Source organism: Zingiber officinale, chromosome 7A (assembly GCF_018446385.1).
Source record: "Zingiber officinale cultivar Zhangliang chromosome 7A, Zo_v1.1, whole genome shotgun sequence".
Lineage (NCBI taxonomy): Eukaryota > Viridiplantae > Streptophyta > Magnoliopsida > Zingiberales > Zingiberaceae > Zingiber > Zingiber officinale.
In genome coordinates this window covers 33,023,466-33,040,082 of record NC_055998.1, presented here as the reverse complement: position 1 = coordinate 33,040,082, position 16,617 = coordinate 33,023,466, and the positions used below count along the sequence as shown (strand labels likewise).

The following is a 16,617-nucleotide window of genomic DNA, read 5'->3' as shown; positions in this document are numbered from 1 at the left end:
ATCGATCACTGGATCGATTGATCAACCTGGATCGATCAGCCGATCGATCCAAATTATCGTCCCGGCCACAGTAGCATGCTGGATCGATCACTGGATCGATCCAACTTATGTCCCGCATACAGTTGCCGGCTGGATCGATCACTGGATCGATCCGACTATTCCAATCGATCCGTGGATCGATTGGGAGGTCTGGTATCAGCATGGAAGTGTCTAAGTCCAGTTCCTTGGCCATGGGGAAGGTAAGACATGTTATGAGTAGTTAGTTACCTTCCTTAGCATGTATAGAACCAAGAAATGTCAGTGTTTTAGTGAAATTCTAATTAGTACAGCTTCCGCATCTAGACTTACTAAATGGTCAGGGAATAGTTTAGCACAGCATAATGTGACGATCAGCCTTACAGCCTAGTGGTAGAAGGCGGGTCGTTACAGTAGACATGGGTAAAACAGATCTCTCCATAAAATTTGGGAATTTTTGGATGTCTGTGGAATTATTGGCGCATTTCTAATATTGGGTTCAGAATGTTGAAAAGGGCTGAAATAACGTGCCAGTCAGCTGGTAATAGTGAAAATCAAGCACAGAATGGTTCCATGTGTTGTTTCGATAAGGGCTGTCGACTGGGGCAGTCAATTGTTACCAGTCTGAAACTATTTTCAGCATTGGTTTGTGACCGGGTCAACTCGTAGAGGTGTATGAGATCTATGGAGGATGAATACATGAGTTTAGGATCAGTTGGATGATAAATTTTCAACAATTGGGGTATTGTTGGAAAGCTTTTTGGATGTTAGCCAAAGGGGGAGAAGTAAGGTTTAGTTGGGAAAACCTGAAAATACCTTTGCAGTAATGAAAATTCTAGCTCATTGGGGAGCTTAGGTGTAGGGGGAGCCTTGGGATAGGTTCAAATACATGTTGCATTTTTGTTTCGGCAGTATAAGTCCAAGTGTGTAGCCTTGGCATCGTAAGTCCATTCGGCAGTGTAAGTCAAAGTGTGTAGCCTTGGCATCGTAATCGTAAGTCCATTCGGCAGTATAAGTCCAAGTGTGTAGCCTTGGCATCGTAAGTCCATTCGGCAGAGTAAGTCCAATTGTGTAGCCTTGTCATCGTAAGTCTATTATTGTTTTTAGCATGCTTATTTGTTATTTGTTTTCCCTAACTTAAACGTATTGCCAAACATCCAAAAGGGGGGAGATTGTTGGAGCAATCCCAATGGTCCGTGCGACCATGTGTTTTGGTGTTTGGGAAAAGAGTTTAAGATAGGTTTACCCTTGTATTTGATATGTGTACTTGAGTTGTGCAGGACTGCAGGATACACATGTGACTCCGGTTGATGACTTCGGGTCCGGTGAAGGATGACAGTGGGGGCAAGCCGCGGGCATGTATGCATTCGAAGGACCGTGGACAAGGCAGTAAGGACAAGGGCCGAGGGAAGCGACTTCGAGGCATACGTGAAGGATGGCATTGGGGACGAGCCGCGGGCTTGTATGCATCCGAGGGACGAGAGCCAAAAAGGAAGTAGGCTTGAAGGCAAGAAGTTAAGGCTGCGAAGGAAGCGCCAAATGAGTCATAAGGGTGAAGGTCCGAGTGCTGAGTGAATTATACTCGGGTACCAGTCGACTAATGGTTCCATCAGTCGACTGGGCAGTTGATTGGGAGCAAACAAAATGCTTCTGTTTGCTCAACCAGTGTGGAGCAGTCGACTGCTAGTTTTAGCAGTCGACTGGTATCGAGCCGTTGGGATGTAACGGTTGAATTTCCACAGAGGGTAGTCGACTGCATGTTTTGGCATTCGACTGGTAAGCGGGCTTTTCAACCCGCGGCTTATATAACCAAAGCTTGGGAGCTTGGTTATAATTGATGAAATTAGTTGTGGTAAACCCTAATTAGTAGTCTACTAGTCTCAAGAGTCTTGGTTGGTGTTGTGGTGAGGTTTCTCCACCCAAAAGGAGCGACTTGAGATAGCCGGAGTTTGCTGGGGGCTAATCCACTGACGAATTAAGGGATCGTCCACCTTTCGGACACACCGTGGAGTAGGAGTAAGTTATCTCCGAACCATGTAAATGAACGTGTTAGCGGTTTGCGTCTCTTCCTTTGTATTTAGCTTTCATATTTGTATTCATGGTTGTATTCTTTATTTTCCACTGTGCACTAACAAATACGTAGGAAGCGATCGATTTTGGGGTGCCTTCTATCCAACCCCCCTTCAAGCCAGCCATTGATCCCTTACACATTAGTCAGCAGCAATAATAGTAATACAGAAAACTATGGTAAAGCTAAACTTAGATTTACCAAGGTCTGCTGGTTCGATCGACCGCGCGCGATCGACCGAAAACCATCCGATCAACCTTTCTTAGAGTTCACTCCTCTAAGACTTCTTGTTACCTAAGGTTACCTCCCCTAGGATTTACTCTATCTAGCTTCACTCACCATAACCCAGGGTTACCTCCCTCTAGGATTTTCTCCACCTGACTTCACTCACTATGACCTAAGATTACCATCCCCTAGAGTTTTCTCTACTTGGGTTCACTCACTAAGAGTCAACATTAGATCGGCCCACCAGGGATTCGATATCGGGTCCTCCAAACCTATCAAATCCACCTGACTTCCACGATCTACCGAGATTTCCCTTGCCTAGCTGCAACTAGGACTTCCCTTGCCTAACTATAGTTTGGTTGACTTCTCACCCTTGCCTAGCCGCGACTAGAACTTTCCTTGATCATGCTTATAAAAATGTATTTGTCAGACATTAAAATCTTAGAGGTTGATTGCACCAACAACCACATGGTCATGTGGTCGCCCGAGCAGAGGAGAAACAAAGTCTGGTCGTGTGATCCCACACATGCTTGTAGCTTTCTAGAGACGATGCAGACACCGGTCGTGTGAATCCATACAGTCGTGTGGCTTGACCATAAGAGGAGAAGAACACAGCAATGTGATCCCACACGGCTATGCCACTCGTCTAGAGAACAACCAAGACATGACCGTGTGACTCCACACGGCTGTGTGACCTTAGCCAAGGCAAAGAGGACATCGGCCGTGTGGATGCCAAAAGGTCATGGAATGGGTCTTGTCAGGCCTGTACCCTGCACTATATAAGGGATTTTCTTTCCCTTTCTAGGGGGAGGAAGGTTCTCCCTTTGGGAGTGCCATCTTGGTACCAATCTCCATCTTCTCCGATCTCCGTTCTATGATCCAAAGTTGTATCCATCACCTCATCAACTCTGGAAGCCTAGGATTGGATCCAAAGATTACTCTATGACATTGGATAAGAATCTCTTCCCTCTTCTCTCTTGTTGAGTTTGAATGCTTATAATTCATATGTCTTTAGATCTCTTTCTTCTTACTACAGAGTAGATCCTTTATTCTAGCATTAAGGGAGTAATTATGGTGTGGTTTGATGTAATAACTCATGGATATGCCAATTTCATATCTAGATGACATTATCATGCTTTTGTATCTATTTGATCTTATGTGAATGCATGTATTTGAACTTAATTCTCATGTTTGATTGAATGGTTGTGTAGAGTTGTTGTTCCTATAGGGGAATGCTATCATATGACCAAGGGGCCCTAGTGACAGGATAACCCGTTAATAGACGTCTAAGGTATCACCTTGAAAGGAAAGACAATTCTCCACTTGGAAGTAGATAGTTGTGTGTGTAACTGTCATCCTCATCTTTGTGGTTATTGAGTATGAGTGTGTTCTTATGTTATATGACCAAGGCGCCCTAGCGACAGGGGTAACCCGTTAACGGAATTCATAGGAATCATTCTTGTTTAATGGCAAAAGATGTTGATTTAAATATCTAGTCGGCTTGTCCACTGTAGGGAAGAGTTGACAACTTCCTATAAGTGCATGTGAATTGAGGATCACTACAAGAAAAATCCTCATAGACATCAGTAGAACAGCAATGGTTTTAAGCAAAAATCGATGTCTTTGAGTAGTTTACACCGATTTTTCCAAAAATCGGTGTCTATGAGCGCAGATTTTCGCTCATAGACATCGATTTTTTTAGCCAATGTCGATGAGCGCCTTTTTTTTTCATTAATAGATATTGATTTTAACCGTGGTTTTTAAAACTCGGTGTCTATACATCAAAATTCTGGCGGACTTTCTTAGTGCGCTTTTTTTTGGGCTTCTCCTCGCCCACCATAAATTGAAACCCTAATCCTCCGCATCCTCCTTTTAGGAGTTACCATTTGAAAGACGAGCAATGGATCTCTTAACGGCGATGTGGATGGCGACGGTGAACTTATTCCCTTTTCTTTGGCTTGGAGGAAGCCAGCTTCTTGATGGCGCGGGGTAGAACAGTGGACGACAAGAAAGAGCATTCGATCCCAACTTTCCTTCCCTGGCACAAGAATTGCATTATTCCTCCACCAAATCCCCCAACTAGCAAGGAACAAAAGGTGCGGGGGAAAGAGGGAAAGGGCGAATAGGGGTTAGCCTCTTTCTTTCTTTTTATCTTTCATTTGATCGATATCATTAACAAGACTGCTGGCGTTGCTTGGAAGGATCTTTACTGGTATTGATATTTTAGTTTAACATTTCCTCCATTTTTTTTGTTTTTGACTCTGTGGTTTGATAATTATAGCAATGCGTTTACTCTTGCGATTTTAGTGTCTTCTTAATTCTTTTTTTTTCTTATTGATGCTATGGTTCTTGATGCGAAGGGGTAGGAATTTAGAGCGGAAGATGGCATTCGTCGATGTGATGTTGGGGCTGTGCGGGTTCGGCCTGGGGTTGTCGATGGGAATTGTCATTGGATATTGCTTCTTCATCTACTTCCAACACTCTAATGTCAAGGTACGCGCCGCTTGTTCTACCTATTTTTTTCTTGTTTCCCAACTGCAAACTCTCAGTTTAATTGTTCTTTTACAGTTGGAAAAAAATAATTTTTTATGTTGATTTAATGCACATCGGAAGGATATTGGTTTGTAAATCCATATAAGAACATTTTCAAGGTGAAGAATTTGGAATGTGGAAAGACTGAATTTTGATTTAAGTTGCTGTTGTCCTGTTGATTGTGAATTGCTTCTCTCACTACCTTGGAAAAGCCTAGCACCTGTATATGTTGACTTTTGAGGGATGGGGATCTCATCTCTCAGATCCCCATCCATGGTCGCACTATGACCTGCAAAAGGATGGTCGCCCCATTTCTCTTGCCGCAAATCGCGTCCTGTTTTCTCTAGATTTGGGCGTCGGATTCAGTAGTTTGTCTTTTTTTTTTTTTTTTTTTTCCTTTGCTTCCTTCTTCCAGTATTGTTGTTGCGGAGATGTAGGAAGTGATTTGTCGTGTTTGATCCAGCTGTTCTACGAGTCCTTTGACGAGTCGTTTGAGGGGCGGTGGATCGTTTCCGACAAGGTGGACTACCAAGGTAGATTACTTCCGGATCTATTATTAATTCTCAGTAGATCATTCATTATCAGATTAAATATTCATCTTTAAGTTTCTTCTTCATATTATCATAATCGGATAGATGAGTCTGTGGACAATGCCCACAGATCTAGAAATGACGAACAAGAAGCATGAGGGATTAGGGAATTATTATCACAATTAATGTTATGCTAGTCAACTGCGTTACTTTAGATTACTTGTATGGATGCTAAGTTTTTTTTAAATATTCTTCAGGAAGGTAACTAGATTGGTGAATGAGGATCCGCCCTGTCCTGCAATGAACATAATCTGTAAATCTTCCTGTAACAAATATTAGATATTATCTAAATTTGACATTTACGTGTGGCAACTTAACAGAATATGCGGGAATAATTTTTTTGAGCAGATGAATATACTTGGCTTTAATTAGCATAAAGTCAAAAAGATTGATGTGGCAAAGATAGAAATATTAAGATGGATGCATGGAGTTACTAGAAGGAATAAAGTAGACAATATTTGTATTTTAGAGCAATTATCTATAGCTTCAATACTAATAAAATTTGAGAGAGAATAAATTGAGATGATATGGACACACTTAAAGATTACTAATAAGTTCTATGCTTAGTAGAGTTGAATTGTTAGTGTAAGATATCATAGGTCGAGAGAGATAAAGATTACTAGTGATATTGCCTACCATAGAGTTGTTGGACTCCGTGGTAGTTTTGATATGATCAACCAAGTTAGTTAGGTCTTGCTGTGTTTGATTCCTGTGTCTGAGTGTGCAGGAGCTTAGGAACACAGGAAGTCGAGCGGAAGACGCAGCTAGCGAGAAGGACGGCACGGGAAGGGAGCCGACGGGCTCGGTGCGTCCGAAGGACGAGAAAGCTACGGAAGAGTACTCCGGTGGGCGTGAAGAGCATGCGCGACGTTCGAGGGACGTTAAGCCGGGACGGAAGGCTGCTCGAGAAAGGCCGGAAATTGGGTTCGGGTGAGCCCTATTTCGGTTGGCCACAATCACCCAAAAGATTAGAGCATCGGAAGTCGCAACAAGCTAGAAACGAACTCAAAAGAGCTGAGCTGCCAGCTTGGAGACCCCTTCAACTGACTGGAGGCGCCTCCATCTTGAAGGCGCCTTCAACCAGGTTGAAGGCGCCTTCAGCCAGGCTGGAGGTGCCTTCAGCCTGATTGGAGGCGCCTTCAACAGGTCAAAATGACCGTTTGCGTTCGGATAGAGTTCTATCCGCTGACCAAGCTGTGGAGGCGCCTTGAACCTTGTTGGAGGCGCCTTGGACCCTCGGGATAGAATTTCCAGAGGCTATTTAAAGGCCCCTGGAGCTAGGAATTAAAGAACAACTGAAGCAATCAATCTGTTAGCAATTCCTAAGCAACTAGTGAGCTTCAAAAGTGTAAAAGGCTTCTCCGCCTTCAGAGAAGGAGATTTTTCTTACTACGCTTTTCTACTGTCCTGGATTAAAAACCTCCTTGGTTGTAACCAGGTTAAATCTCTGGTTCTTTTTCATTCGTGTTTCTTTTTCTGTTTTATTAATTTAGTTGCTGATTTAAATTCTGAGTTGAAATCCGAGGAGGGTATAGTTTGTTTTAGTTTTCAGCAATTCACCCCCCTCTTGCCGGTTTCCGCTGCACCAACAAGTGGTATCAGAGCCTGATCGCCTCAGAAGGACTAACCGCCAACTGAAGCACTACGATCAAGACGATGGCCGGAGCAAACATCCATCCTCCGAAGTTTGACGGAGACTTCGCCACCTGGAAGCGCAAAACGGAGGTATTTTTCAAAACGGATTTTGATATTCTTATTACAATGAAATATGGTTTTGCAGCGCCGAAAGACAAAGAAGAAAACACATGGAGCAAGAAGGAGCAAGCCGATTTCGTCGCCAACGGAAAGGCGGAGTTCCACCTGCTTAGCGTGCTGCCACCACAAGAAGTAAATCGGATCGGAATCTAAATTCCTGGAACTACACGAAGGTACTTCCGAAGCAAAGCTAGCGAAGCGCGACATCCTCCGAAACCAGTTAACGAACCTCCGGAAGCACCAAGGCGAGAAGGTAGCGCAACTCCAAGCGAGAATCAAGGAGCTAATAATGCAACTAACGAACCTTGGAGAAGAGGTAACCAACCGGGACTCCATCCGGTACGCGCTCAACGCCTTCCCTAGAACTCCAGAGTGGGCTTCCTTAGTAGATGTGTATTACATCTCTAAGGATCTCGAGGTAAGTACTTTAGAACTATTATTTTCTACTTTTGAACTTCACGAATCTCGAGTTTCAGAACCCAACGGAGCAAAGAAGACAAGTCAGAACATTGCCCTAAAGGCAAAAATAAACAGTTCTGACTCTGAAGCCTCAGTCGACGAATCAGAAGCGGCACTACTGGTAAAACGCTTCAATAAATTTTTTAATACTAATAAATTTAAATCGCAGAGGCATGATCGAAAGAAGAGGACGGTTCGCTGCTACAACTGCAACGAAGAGGGACACATCAAAGATGACTGTCCAAAGCTAAAGAGACAGGAGAAAGAAAAGGCAAAGCCAAAATACAAGAAACCAGAACCCTCCAAGCACAAGAATCTGAAGGCTACTTGGTCAGATTCGTCATCCTCCGAATCGGAAGTCGAAGAATTCTCGGGACTAGCACTGATGGCCAACCATCAGAAAGAATAAACGTCCAGCTCAGAGATGAGCATCGATGAAGGGGGAGGAACATCAGAAGAAGAAAGCAGCAGTGAAGGGGGAGCGTCACCAGACCAGGTAAGTAAGGTACGCAATCTAATCCCAACTCAATCTTTCAAATTTATCAAGTCTCTTTCTAAAGAGTTAGATCAATTAGAAAAAGAGAATGCTGAACTAAAATTGAACTTAGCAAGAGCATGTCCGTTAGAAATGTATGATCATCTAAAATCAGAAAATGAAAATTTAAAATTAGAAATTGAAAAATTGAAAAATGATGCATACTTAAAGAAATTTCCAAAGTCAAAAATTAGGACTTATGGTAAATTAAATTGGTATATAAGGAAACATCAAGGTCAACTTAGAAAAATACCAAGAAACTATGTACCCCCTAGATTTTTGAATAATCCTGTAGGAAGGAACCTCTATTGGGTTCCAAAATCCGTGCTTAATTAATTTTTCAAAAATTAAAAGCTTATAGTGAGAGAATTAAACATTGAAATTCTTTATGGAAGCTTTGTCTAAGGAAGTGGTTGTTGCTCCAATAACCAAGAAGGCCTAGTACCTCGCCACGACCTGGAAGCTAAAATATTGGAAGAAAATGTTTAATTAACGTTTTTGAAAAAGCATTAAACTAGAATCAAATAATGCTTTAAAAGTTTTTAAATCTTTTTAAAATTCTAAAACGTCAGGTTGTGAAAATTAAAAAAAAAATATTTATTGACTTAGAAATTTTTATTGACTTAGAAATTTTTTTCTGGAAATTCAAAAATTTGACTTAAAATTTTTTTTAGAAAAATTCAATTTGACTGAGAAATTTTTTTTCCCTAGAAAATTTTTTTCTGAAAATTCAAAAATTTAACTTAGAAGATTATTTTTTTTAAATAACTTAGAATTTTTTTTTGGAATTCATTTTTTTTATCTTAGAATTTTTTTTAAAAAAATTCTATGCATTTCACTTAACTTATTTGTTTCATATTTTCTTAACCCCATTTTTGCTGTGATCAGGGAGAAAAGTACAAGTTTAGGGGGAGTTAGAAAAAATTTAAAATTTCTGTTATTATTTTTATAAAAAGTGTTGCAATTTTACTAATTGCAAAAATTATGCATAACTTGTTAGTTTAGTAATTTTTCTTTAAAATTACTTTTTATGTCTAGTTTAACCCTAACTTAAACTTGGGTTGATGCACATCAAAAAGGGGGAGATTGTTGGACCCCGTGGTAGTTTTGATGTGATGAACCAAGTTAGTTAGGTCCTGCTGTGTTTGATCCCTGTGTCTGAGTGTGCAGGAGCTTAGGAACACAGGAAGTCGAGCGGAAGACGCAGCTAGCGAGAAGGACGGCACGGGAAGGGAGCCGACGGGCTCGGTGTGTCCGAAGGACGAGAAAGCTGCGGAAGAGTACTCCGGTGGGCGTGAAGAGCGTGCACGACGTTCGAGGGACGTTAAGCCGGGACGGAAGGCTGCTCGAGGAAGGCCGGAAATTGGGTTCGGGTGAGCCCTATTTCGGTTGGCCACAATCACCCAAAAGATCGGAGCATCGGAAGTCGTAACAAGCTGGAAACGAACTCAAAGGAGCTGAGCTGCCAGCTTGGAGGCGCCTCCAACTGACTGGAGGTGCCTCCATCTTGAAGGCGCCTTCAACCAGGTTGAAGGCGCCTTCAGCCAGGCTGGAGGCGCCTTCAACAGGTCAAAATGACCATTTGCGTTCGGATAGAGTTCTATCCGCTGACCGAGCTGTGGAGGCGCCTTGAACCATGTTGGAGGCGCCTTGGACCCTCGGGATAGAATTTCCAGAGGCTATTTAAAGGCCCCTGGAGCTAGGAATTAAAGAACAACTCAAGCAATCAATCTGTTAGCAATTCCTAAGCAACTAGTGAGCTTCAAAAGTGTAAAAGGCTTCTCCGCCTTCAGAGAAGGAGATTTTTCTTACTACGCTTTTCTACTGTCCTGGATTAGCAACCTCCTTGGTTGTAACCAGGTTAAATCTCTGGTTCTTTTTCATTCGTGTTTCTTTTTCTGTTTCATTAATTTAGTTGCTGATTTAAATTCTGAGTTGAAATCCGAGGAGGGTATAGTTTGTTTTTGTTTTCAGCAATTCACCCCCCTCTTGCCGGTCTCCGCTGCACCAACAAGAGTAAAATTGAGAAATAAGATTACCATTCATCTTTGCACAGTTCAACCTCTCTAATGAGCATACTTAACCAAAATAATTTTACTTATTTCCCTCTATGCATGAAATTTCTATTTTTAGAAATTTATTTATATCCATGCTTTGATCCCAATCATTAGAAATGATTTCAATCTGTTAAAACCAAATATAACAGAAAAAATTACTAGCCCACCTATGATTTGATTTCATTTTGAATCTATTTACATTATATCATAGGTTGTCTATGCACATTTATCCTAATAAATAGGGAATTCCTTAAAGATGCCACCCTCTCACCAGCAAAATATTAATCTTTATAAAATAAGGTTAGCAATTTTTTTCTATCTGTTGTAGGATTCTTATAAAGCAATATGTTCTTATATATTGTTCATTATAATATGGGAATGATCATTCCACCAAGAGAGAGAATGGAAAAAAGACCTACTCCATTTAATCAAAACATGTCAAAAAACTAAGAATTTTTTTTTTAAAAAAAAGAAGCATTACTCAATATTATATATAAACTGTGTTTCATGACATGAGTATATATTGCATTTTTGTCTTTAATGTGCTTTCAGAATAGAATTTTGTATTATATGTAGTACTGGATAATCTTGAATTGGTTTGGACCTTTTGATGTGATTATCAATTTAATTTTAATTATTGTTCCTATTTTCCTGTGTTTGTAAGAATTCTATTGTAATGCTTATTCCTATTTTTCTGCATTTGGATCCTCCGTATGAGTATGTTTTTCTTTGTAAATCAGTAGTCTTAACTCTTATCAGTTCACTTCTGTTAATCTCTTGTTAATTCTTTGGTACTCTTTCATATTATCCCATTTTCTGAGAAGACAATAACAGTTTTGTTTTGTAGAAGAATAAGACACATTGCTGGCAGATTGTTCTAATACAAGTTGCATAACACCTAGTTTTCTGTAAGTCTTATGCATGTCTCGTCTCAACCTCTTTGATAACAAGAAATTACTAATAGAATTTTTTGTAAGTTTTAGATAGATTGCAGAGAGAACTTGAAATACTATACTTGATTACCTTACAAATTTTATTGATATTTTCTCTATATTTTGGTCATTCTCTCAGTATTCCTAATCTAAATCAGGTTGTATTTATACACTTTGCTATTACACTTTACTATATGTATCAGGATCTTGGTCAATTATCCCATCAATTTAATGGTTATTAATATTGAGGTAAAGTGTGGTAAAGGATTCTATTTGGGTGAGGAATTGACATGTCTTATATGTATAAACGGTGGTTTTCTTTTTCAATTTTATTTGTGCAATTATGTGATATTTGTTTTTATTTGGCAATTTGTCATAGTATTTGTTCTTAAGTATGTGATGATCAAATGTTATTTGTTACTTCTTCCATTGATATTCTAATTTTCTTTTGATGCCTTAGAGTTGGATAAATATTATTCCTTTTGCTTTGATTCTGTTTAATTTTTACCAAGATTGTAGTTATATCTAAGAGGTCAAGGAATATGCAGGCCAAGGTTCTAGGTGCTCTCTAGCCCACATTTTGCACCTCCTTTGAGCTAGAGCATTGTTTTTTCTGGAAGAATTCATGTTCCTTTTCAATCTCATGTTTAATGAACCTTTCAATAAATTAGTGTTAATGTATTCATATCACAGAATGTGAATTCACATCTATTGATTATGTGGAAGTTTAATTATAATCATGCCTCCTCCATGCTACTTAGATTTATGAGGTTTAAGAATGAAGGAAGAATATTTCATTTTGTTCTTTTGAAAATTTATTATGTTAATATAAGTAGAATCTTTTTGAAGATAGTGTGAATAAATTATTTTATATATTCCAAGAAAAATCATAATAATCTACTATACATCATGCATCATTATATTTAGCTTCTTTCAAATCAGTTGCCTTATAACAGATTATTTCAAATGTGCAGATCAAAGAAGCTGAGCAAACAAGTAAAAATTACCAGCAAAAGGTTACTTATCTCATTTTCAATTTCTATTTGAGTAGAATTTACAACATCTTTAATTTCCCTTATGTAAGCAACAAACTGCTTTATATCCATATTGACTATTTTATTCTATTCAGGTAAGAGAACTGGAGAATCAATTAAATGGTGAGAGGACAATCAAGAAGGATGTTGCAAAGTTCCCAAAGCCTCCAGTGGCTCCTTTAAGATGGAGGCCTCCTTTACAAAGAATCACCAATCAGTTGTCACTCTTAGGACATCAAACAAGCAGAGGTGCCCATCCAGTAATAGATAAAGAGAATTGTCTATTAACAAATAAAACTACTAGGGAAGATTTAGTTAAATCTCTGCACAGAGCAAGAAGGATAACGTTGGCACCAGTAAGAAGAATATTTGTGTACTATCTATTACCTTTTGATGTTGTAAGAAGAATAGTTATGTGTAATTTGTGGATACTGACTTGATGTGCACAATATCTATTATCTTTTTATGTTTTAAGAATATTTATGTGTTGGTTATATGGATATTGACTCGATGTGTTTAGATACATCAGTGCATTTTTATTTGTGATTTTCTTAGTGAATTAATAATATTAACTTAATTTTATGATTTGCTTGGTGATAATATTGGTTTTTCACTATTTCGGATATCGAATTTGGGTCGTTAAACAATACTGATATTACATCGGTTTTCCACCGCTGTAAAATCGGTGTCATTAACTAATATTACATCGGTCGTATATCGCTGTCAAAACTGGTGTTATTAACATATAATATTACATCGATTTTACACCCGATGTCGTTAAGTGATACTACACCGGTTATAATCCGATGTCTAAAATGACATACCTTTTACATCGCCTTCATAGACATCGGTCGAAAATGTAATAGACAGCGGTGGAAAATCGATGTCTATGAGGGTTTTTCTTGTAGTGGATAAACAATTGGTAAACCATGTTATATTGATAAACCTCACAATGAAACTGAACCCCTAGAACATTTCCTAAAACTAAGTTTCTCTCTCTCTTATTCTCAGTTTCACTTCTTCAACTTAGTTCATAATTGGTTTCTATTTATTGTTTAGCTAGTTCTACGTGAGAGGTCACTAGTGATTATACCATTCCTTGTGGTTTCGATATCTTTTATATTACTGACAATGTAGCCATGCACTTGGGGTTCATAACAAGTTTTTAGTGTCGTTATTGGGGGTTGTGTTTATAACATTAGTTGACAATCATTTGAGTTAGTCTAAACTTATTTTATTTTATTTTATTGTAAATACTTTATGTAATTAAATTTTTGTAAATAGATCTTGCATTTGCTCACTTTTAATTCTACAATTTAATTTCTATCTTGGCATTATAAATTCCTACATTTTAGTTTCCCAATTTTTTTCTTTACAAATTCTATTTCCCTTGTTGTTTGCATTTTTAGTGCAATTCAATTTCCCTTGCATCTTTAGCTTGTTTAGATAAATATGGTTCTAAGACCATTAAAAGATTATGGGACTCCAAAGTCAGCCATAGAGCTAGGGCCTATTGTCCAACCAGAAATTCAAGTGAAGAATTTTATGCTTAGACTATTTTTCATCTCTAAGATTCAAGAGGATCAGTTTGGGGGATCAGATTCAAAGAATCCATATTCACATCTCATGGAGTTTCATAGATATTGCAATACATTGAAATATGATGGGGTTTCTGCTAATTTTATACGGCTTATGGTTTGTTCCTTTAGTCTTAGAGATGCTGCAAAGGTTTGGTTCAATACTCTACAACCTAGAATTATTAGAACTTGGGATGAGTTAGAGTAGAAATTTTTGAATAAATATTTGTCCCCAAGGAAGACCATCCATTTGAGGAATCAAATCTTACATTTAAGCAACTAGATGGGGAGGAATTGCATCAAGCTTGGGATAGATATTTATATCTTCTGCATCGCTGTCCACATCATGGTATCGAGAATTAGTTGATCATCCATTTATTTTACATTGGGCTTTCTTTTCAAAACAAAAGTCAGTTAGACGTGGCATCCGGAGGATCTTTCATGAAGAAAAGTTTGGACGAAGCACATGAAATAGTTTATAGGGTAGTGTCAAATCTTAATGATTGGTCGAGACAAAATCTAATGACTCTTTCATTATGTGCATTTAAACAAAAAGAAAATAATGGGGGATCCAAATGGAGAAATGAACAAGGGCATGAAGATGCTAAAACTCAAAACAACACTCAAGAAGACATCAATTTGAATTGTAGGGATTTCCAAAATCTATTTCCTTGGTGCGGTGAGTCCTTATCACAATTATTTAGAGGAGGAATTTCTTCAATTGATTCTATCGTAGAAGAGAAATGTGACAATATTGCATGTATAGAGGAGAGCTTGGATTATGAAGAAATGGTACAAGAAATTGAGGAAATTTCAGAAAAAGTGATAGTGAATGAGGAAATACAGTTATTAGAGCAAGATCCTACTTTTCCTGAGATCATGTCACCTTAGCTAGAGCTAAAACCGTGCCAGCCAATCTCAAATATGCATTTTTTTGGTCCAAATTCCACTTTTCTAGTGATAATTAATGCAAATTTAGCTAAGCTAGAAACACAGAAATTAATCAATGAGCTAAGGTTGCACAGAAAGGCGATCGGGGTACACCATTGATGATATTAAAGGAATCAGTCCTTCTATTTGTATATATAGGATTCTACTTGAAGAAGGGTACAAAAATGCAATTGAACATCAAAGGAGATTAAACCCAAACTTGAAAGAAGTGGTGAAGAAGGAGGTGCTTAAGCTTCTAGATGCTGCGATTATCTATTCTATCTCTAATAGTGAGTGGGTGAGCCTAGTGCATATGGTCCCAAAAAGAGAAGGAATGACCGTCATCAAAAATAAAAAAAAGACAAACTGGTTCCTACATGAATAGTCACAAGATGGTAGATGTGCATTGATTATAGAAAATTAAACAAGGAAATGAGGAAGGACCATTTTTCCCTATCATTTATTGATGAGATCCTTGAAAGATTGGAAAAATACTCATATTTTTGCTACTTGGACGGATACTCGGGTTTCTTTTAGATCCCAATTCACCCCCAAGATTAAGAGAAGATTACCTTCACATGTCCCTATGGGACTTTTGCTTATCGTTGTTTACCGTTTAGACTTTATAATGCCCTGGCTACTTTCCAATGGTGCATGATGGCAATCTTTTCAGATTTAACATAAAAAATCGTGGAGGTATTTATGGATAATTTCTCAGATTATGGGAATGACTTTGATACTTGTCTATTAAATCTTTCTAGAGTTCTTCAAAGGTGTGAAGATGTGAATTTGATATTAAATTAGGAAAAATGTCACTTCATGGTTAAAGAAGGAATTGTCTTGGGGCACAAAATCTCAGAACATGGAATTGAGTTGGATCATGCCAAAATAGAAGCTATTGAGAAATTACCTCTGCCAATTAATGTTAAAGGAGTAAGGAGTTTTTTGGGTCATGTTGGATTTTATAGACGCTTCATAAAAGATTTTTCAAAGATTTCCAAGCCATTAACTAATTTGTTAATTAAAGATGCTGAATTATGTTTTGATGATAACTGCATGGAAGCCTTCAAAAAGCTTAAAAATGCTTTTATCACATCCCCAGTGATTCAAGCTCCAGACTAGGAGCTTCCATTCAAAATCATGTGTGATGCCAATGACTTTGCAGTAGAATTTTTGGAGCAAAGGAAGAATAAAATATTACATGCAATTCACTATACTAGCAAGACATTAGATGCCACCCAAGTGAACTATTCTTGTAACACCCATAAATTTTATCTTTTCCAAAAGAGCAAAAAGAAAATAAATAAAAATATATTTATAAATGACCCGGGCTAGGATTGAACCCTAGACCTCTTACTTAAGATTTGTTTAAGTAGCCATTAGTTGGTGGTAAAGCATCACATGAGTAATATGAAACAATTCATTATATGTAGATTATATGTGGAGAGATAATTCAACTTCCACTTGGTATAAAAGGGAAAGGAAGTGATGAAAACCTAACTTTTCATCGTCCTCTTCCTTTCCTCTCTAGCCGAATCTTCTCTTTTCCCCTTTGTGGTTTCGGCCAAGATCAAGAAACCTAGGTCCAAGCTTCTAAGTTCTTCAAGTGGAGGATCTAAGAGGAGAACTTTTACGAGGATTGGTACACGAGGGAAGAGCAACTCAGAGATTAAGGCATACGAAGGAGGATTGTCTTCCCTACACCTTATAATAGTAAGATCTAGCGAAATGATGTAAGCACCCCTCACCTGTAGTATAAGTTGCTTCAAAGATACATTTTGTAATGTCTTTTATGCATGATTTAGAAGATACATGTTGAGATATGCTTTAGACATGTTATGGAAGATGCATGTCATGTTATGTATGATGCCCTCTAAAGTTTTGGGGATTAGGAGAATGTGTAGGAAA

At 38.4% G+C, this 16,617-nt stretch overlaps 1 long non-coding RNA gene across 2 annotated transcripts; it reads left to right on the top strand.

The window, feature by feature from the left end:
• The first annotated feature begins 2,379 nt into the window (after positions 1–2,379).
• Positions 2,380–12,186, top strand: LOC122000043. 2 transcript variants are annotated; one of them, XR_006116901.1, is made up of 3 exons: positions 2,380–4,801; positions 5,304–5,373; positions 12,143–12,186. It is a non-coding gene; the product is annotated as an uncharacterized LOC122000043 (long non-coding RNA). The 2 variants fall into 2 exon arrangements; XR_006116900.1 differs by lacking the exon at positions 12,143–12,186 and adding an exon at positions 5,628–6,033.
• The last annotated feature ends 4,431 nt before the right edge of the window (positions 12,187–16,617 follow it).